At 40.1% G+C, this 6,579-nt stretch overlaps 1 non-coding gene across 1 annotated transcript; it reads right to left on the bottom strand.

Annotated features, from left to right (window-relative positions):
- Nucleotides 1-3,892: 3,892 nt before the first annotated feature.
- On the bottom strand, nucleotides 3,893-4,000 carry LOC112799235 (small nucleolar RNA R71). Its single transcript, XR_003200810.1, has one exon. It is a non-coding gene; the product is annotated as a small nucleolar RNA R71 (small nucleolar RNA).
- Between the last annotated feature and the right edge of the window lie 2,579 nt (nucleotides 4,001-6,579).

Genomic DNA, 6,579 nt, shown 5'->3' on the forward strand with positions numbered 1-6,579 from the left:
GGTAAATAACGTGTACCCTTAAGTACTGCATTCATGCACTCGAAGAGGTTCGTTGTCATGTGCCCAAACTGGCGACCCCCGTCGCAGTGTTATAGCCAGATCTCTTTGTTGGTCCTACCAGCCCAGTCCGCTATCTCTCGCAATAAACCTCTCAAGGCATCTATGTACCAATTGTACCCAGCCTTCCTTGGACTATAAGCAGCATTTATAAGATATCACTTTTCCTCGGCAGACTTGAAATGAGACATAAAGTTTGTAGCTGATGAGCGGATAATTTGTACGCTTTTTGGCATTATTTTTAGTATGTTTTTAGTATGTTTTAGTTGGTTTTAGTATATTTTTATTAGTTTTTAGTTAAAATTCACTTTTCTGGACTTTACTATGAGTTTGTGTGTTTTTCTGTGATTTTAGGTATTTTCTGGCTGAAATTGAGGGACATGAGCAAAAATCTGATTCAGAGACTGAAAAGGACTGCAGATGCTGTTGGATTCTGACCTCCCTGCACTCGAAGTGGATTTTCTGGAGCTACAGAAGCCCAATTGGCGCGCTCTCAACAGCGTTGGAAATTAGACATCCTGGGCTTTCCAGCAATGTATAATAGTTCATACTTTGCCTGAGATTTGATGGCCCAAACCGGCGTTCCAAATCAGCTCAAAACTGCCCGGCGTTAAATGCCAGAACTGGCACAAGAATGGGAGTTAAACGCCCAAACTGGCACAAAAGCTGGCGTTTAACTCCAAGAAAAGTCTCTACATATGAAAGCTTCAATGCTCAGCCCAAGCACACACCAAGTGGGCCCGGAAGTGGATTTTTATGTCATTTACTCATTTCTGTAAATCCTAGGCTACTAGTTCTCTACATATAGGACCTTTTACTATTGTATTCTCATCTTTTGATCATTTTCAATCTTAGATCATCTTTAGATCTTTGAATCTTTTGATCATGTTTTTATGATTGAACCCTCTTTAGGAGGCTGGCCTCACGGCCATGCCTAGACCTTGTTCTTATGTATTTTCAACGGTGGAGTTTCTACACACTATAGATTAAGGTGTGGAGCTCTGCTATACCTCGAGTATTAATGCAATTACTATTGTTCTTCTATTCAATTCAGCTTGTTCTTGTTCTAAGATATCACTTGTTCCTCAACTTGATGAATGTGATGATCCGTGACACTCATCATCATTCTCACCTATGAACATGTGCCTGACAACCACCTCCGTTCTACCTTAGATTGAGTGGATATCTCTTGGATCCCTTAATCGGAATCTTCGTGGTATAAGCTAGAATTGATGGCGGCATTCAAGAGAATCCGGAAGGTCTAAACCTTGTCTGTGGTATTCTGAGTAGGATTCAATGATTGAATGACTGTGACGAGCTTCAAACTCCTGAAGGCTGGGCGTTAGTGACAGACGCAAAAGAATCACTGGATTCCATTCCAACCTGATTGAGAACCGACAGATGATTAGCCGTGCCGTGACAGGGTGCGTTGAACATTTTCACTGAGAGGACGGGATTGTAGCCACTAACAACGGTGATGCCCAACATACAGCTTGCCATGGAAAGGAGTAAGGAGGATTGGATGAAGACAATAGGAAAGCAGAGAGACAGAAGGGACAAAGCATCTCCATACGCTTATCTGAAATTCTCACCAATGAATTACATAAGTATCTCTATCCTTGTTTTATGCTTTATTCATATATCATCCATAACCATTTGAATCTGCCTGACTAAGATTTACAAGGTGACCATAGCTTGCTTCATACCAACAATCTCCTTGGGATCGACCCTTACTCGCGTAAGGTTTATTACTTGGACGACCCAGTGCACTTGCTGGTTAGTTGTGCGAAGTTGTGATAAAGAGTTGAGATTACAATTGAGCGTACCATGTTGATGGCGCCATTGATGATCACAATTTCGTGCACCAAATTTTTGGTGCCGTTGCCGGGGATTGTTGAGTTTGGACAACTGACGGTTCATCTTGTTGCTTAGATTAGGTATTTTTCTTCAGAGTTCTTAAGAATGAATTCTAGTGTTTCATGGTGATGTTCTTATCATCACCAAAGCTGATTGATTCTCATCAATTTAGCTCTTGAATGCAATGTCCTGCTGAAGCTTGGCTAGCCATGTCTAATTTCTTTAGACTAAAGCTTTAGACTAACATTGCATGATTCCTGGAATTCTCATTAAGAATTTTGATATCTTTATTTTCTTTTCCACTTAATTTTCGAAAAATCCAAAAAAATTACAAAATCATAAAAACCAAAAATATTCTCATGTTTCTTGTTGAGTCTAGTGTCTCATTTTAAGTTTGGTGTCAATTGCATGTTTCTATTCTTCTTGCATTTTTCGAATTCATGCATGTGTCTTCATTAATCTTTAAGTTGTTCTTGATGATTTCATTGCTCTGATCTTTAAATTCTCTTGACTTGAGTGTTTTATGTTTCTCATGTGCATTCTCATTTTGTTAGTGTCAGTAGTATACAAACTGCTAAGTTTGGTGTCTTGCATGCATTGTTATTTGATTTTAGTTGCATTTTAATTATTCCTCATTATTAAAAATCCAAAAAATATTTTTAATTTGTGTCTTTTCAAGTCAATAATACAGGGAATTGAAGATTCAGAACATACAGCAGAGGAATTACACAGAAAAAGCTGGGCGTTCAAAACGCCCAGTGAAGAAGGCAAACTGGCGTTTAAAAGGATAGTGTTTTGGGCGTTAAACGCCAGAATGGATACCATTCTGGGCGTTTAACACCAGGATGGCACAAGAGGGAAGATTTTGTTTTTAATGCAAATTTTTTTCAAGTTTTCAAAATTTTTCAAAATCAAATCTTTTTCAAATCATGTCTTTTCAATCAAATCTTTTTCAAAATCAATTTCTTTCCATTTTCAAAGATACTTGCTAACAATTAATTATTTGATTCAACAATTCAAGTATGTTGCCTTTTCTGTTGAAAAAGGTTTAATGTCTGAATCATATCTTTCTTGTTAGGCAGGTCATTAATTTTCTTTTTATTATTTTTCAAATCATATCTTTTTTATTTCTAATTTCAAATCTTTTTCAAAAAACACTTGATTTCTTTCCCACTCTTAGTTTTCGAAAATCATCAATCAATTTTTCAAAATGTTTTTAAAATCCTTTTAATTTTCAAAAATTTCTTCCCCTCTTCTCACATCCTTCTATTTTTGGACTAACACCACTCTTCAATGCACAATTCGAACTCCATCTTTCCTTGATAAGTTCGAATTTTCTACCTCTTCCTTCTATTTTTCTTTTCCTCTGACACCTCAAGGAATCTCTATACTGTGACATAGAGGATTCCATATTTTCTTGTTCTCTTCTCTTTCATATGAGCAGGAGCAAAGACAAAAGTATTCTTGTTGAGGCTGATCCTAAACCTGAAAGGACCTTGAAGCGAAAGCTAAGAGAAGCTAAGGCACAACTCTCTGTAGAGGATCTAACAAAAATCTTCAAAGAAGAAGAACCCATGGCAGCCGAAAACAACAACAATGCCAACAATGCAAGGAAGGTGCTGGGTGGCTTTACTGCACCTACTCCCGACTTTTATGGGAGAAGCATCTCTATCCCTGCCATTGGAGCAAACAACTTTGAGCTTAAGCCTCAATTAGTTTCTCTAATGCAACAGAATTGCAAGTTCCATGGACTTCCATTGGAAGATCCTTATCAGTTTTTAGCTGAGTTCTTGCAAATCTGTGACACTGTCAAGACTAATGGGGTTGACCCTGAGGTCTACAGACTTATGCTATTCCCTTTTGCTGTAAGAGATAGAGCTAGGATATGGTTGGACTCACAACCTAAAGAAAGCCTGAACTCTTGGGAAAAGCTAGTCAATTCCTCTTAGCAAAGTTCTTTCCACCTCAAAAATTGAGTAAGCTTAGAGTGGAAGTTCAAACCTTCAGACAGAAAGAAGGTGAATCCTTCTATGAAGCTTGGGAAAGATACAAACAATTGATCAGAAAGTGTCCTTCTGACATGCTTTCTGAATGGAGCATCATAGGTATCTTCTATGATGGTCTATCTGAATTGTCCAAGATGTCATTGGACAGCTCTGCTGGAGGATCTCTTCATCTGAAGAAGACGCCTGCAGAAGCTCAAGAACTAATTGAAATGGTTGCAAATAACCAATTCATGTACACTTCTGAAAGGAATCCTGTGAAAAATGGGACAAATCAGAAGAAAGGAGTTCTTGAGATTGATACTCTGAATGCCATATTGGCTCAGAACATAATATTGACTCAACAAGTCAATATGATTTCTCAAAGTCTGTCTGGAATGCAAGCTGCACCAGGTAGTACTAAGGACGCTTCATCCGAAGAAGAAGCTTATGATCCTGAGAACCCTTCAATGGAAGAGGTGAATTACATGGGAGAACCCTATGGAAACACCTATAATTCTTCATGGAGAAATCATCCAAATCTCTCATGGAAGGATCAACAGAGACCTCAACAAGGTTTCAACAACAATAATGGTGGAAGAAACAGGTTTAGCAATGGCAAGCCTTTTCCATCATCTTCTCAGCAACAGACAGAGAATTCTAAGCAGAACCACTCTGACTTAGCAACCATGGTCTCTGATCTAATCAAAACCACTCAAAGTTTCATGACTGAAACAAGGTCCTCCATTAGGAATTTGGAGGCACAAGTGGGACAGCTGAGCAAGAAAATTACTGAACTCCCTCCTAGTACTCTTCCAAGCAATACAGAAGAAAATCCAAAAGGAGAGTGCAAGGCCATCAACATGGCCGAACTTGGAGAGGATGAAGAGGCAGTGAACGCCACTGAGGAAGACCTCAATGGACGTCTACTGGCCTCCAATGAGTTCCCTAATGAGGAACAATGGGAATCTGAGGCTCAGAATGAGACCATAGAGATTCCATTGGATTTACTTCTGCCATTCATGAGCTCTGATGAGTATTCTTCCTCTGAAGAGGATGAGTATGTCACTGAAGAACAAGTTGTTAAATAACTTGGAGCAATCATGAAGCTAAATGACAAGTTATTTGGTAATGAGACTTGGGAGGATGAACCCCCTTTGCTCACCAAAGAACTGGATGACTTGTCTAGGTAGAAATTACCTCAAAAGATACAGGACCCTGGGAAGTTCTCAATACCTTGTACCATAGGCACCATGACCTTTAAGAAGGCTCTGTGTGACCTAGGGTCAAGTATAAACCTCATGCCTCTCTCTGTAATGGAGAAGTTAGGGATCTTTGAGGTACAAGCTGCAAGAATCTCACTAGAGATGGCAGACAATTCAAGAAAATGAGCTTATGGACTTGTAGAGGATGTTCGGGTAAAGGTTGAAGACCATTACATCCCTTCTGATTTCATAGTTCTAGAGACTGGGAAGTGCATGGATGAATCCATCATTCTTGGCAGACCCTTCCTAGCCACAACAAAGACTGTGATTGATGTGGACAGAGGAGAATTAATCATTCAAGTGAATGAAGAATCCTTTGTGTTTAAGGCTCAAGGATATCCCTCTGTCACCATGGAGAGGAAGCATGAAGAGCTTCTCTCAAAATAGAGTCAAACAGAGCCCCCACAGTCAAACTCTAAGTTTGGTGTTGGAGGCCACAACCAAATTCTAAGTTTGGTGTTGAACCCCCACATTCAAACTTTAAGTTTGGTGTTGGGAGGTTCCAACATTGCTCTGAGCATTTGTGAGGCTCCATGAGAGCCTACTGTCAAGCTACTGACATTAAAGAAGCGCTTGTTGGGAGGCAACCCAATGTTATATTTAATCTATTTTCCTTTGTTATTTCATGTTTTCTGTAGGTTGATGATCATGGGAAGTCACAAAATCAATTGAAAAAGCAAAAACAGAATGAAAAACATAAAGAAAAATAGCACACCCTGGAGGAAGAACCTTGCTGGCATTTAAACGCCAGTAAGGGCAGCAAATGGGCGTTTAACGCCCAGTCTGGCACCATTCTGGGCGTTTAACGCCAGAAAGGGGCACCAGACTGGCGTTAAACGCCAGGAAAGGGCAAGAAGCTGGCGTTAAATGCCAGAAATGGGCACTAGCCCGGCGTTTAACACCAGAATTGGCATAAAGAGCATTTTTGCTCGCCACTTGGTGCAGGGATGAATTTTCCTTGACACCTCAGGATCTGTGGACCCCACAGGATCCCCACCTACCCCACCACCCTCTTTTTTCTTCACCTATTCACCAATCACCTCAACCACTCTTTCCCAAAAACCCCTCACCATTCAAATTCAAACCACTTTCCCTCCCTAACCCACCCTCCCATAGCCGAAACCTACCCCTCTTTCCACCCCTATATAAACCCATCTTCACTCCTTCATTTTCACACAACCTAAACACTACTTCTCCCCCTTTGGCCGAACCACAAAGCCATCCCCATTTCCTCTATTTCTTCTTCTTCTACTCTCTTCTTTCTTCTTTTGCTCGAGGACGAGCAAACCTTTTAAGTTTGGTGTGGTAAAAGCATTGCTTTTTGTTTTTCCATAACCATTTATGGCATCCAAGGCCGGAGAAACCTCTAGAAAGAGGAAAGGGAAAGCAAAAGCTTTCACCTCCGAGTCATGGGAGAT

Source organism: Arachis hypogaea, chromosome 4 (assembly GCF_003086295.3).
Source record: "Arachis hypogaea cultivar Tifrunner chromosome 4, arahy.Tifrunner.gnm2.J5K5, whole genome shotgun sequence".
NCBI classification, from domain to species: domain Eukaryota; kingdom Viridiplantae; phylum Streptophyta; class Magnoliopsida; order Fabales; family Fabaceae; genus Arachis; species Arachis hypogaea.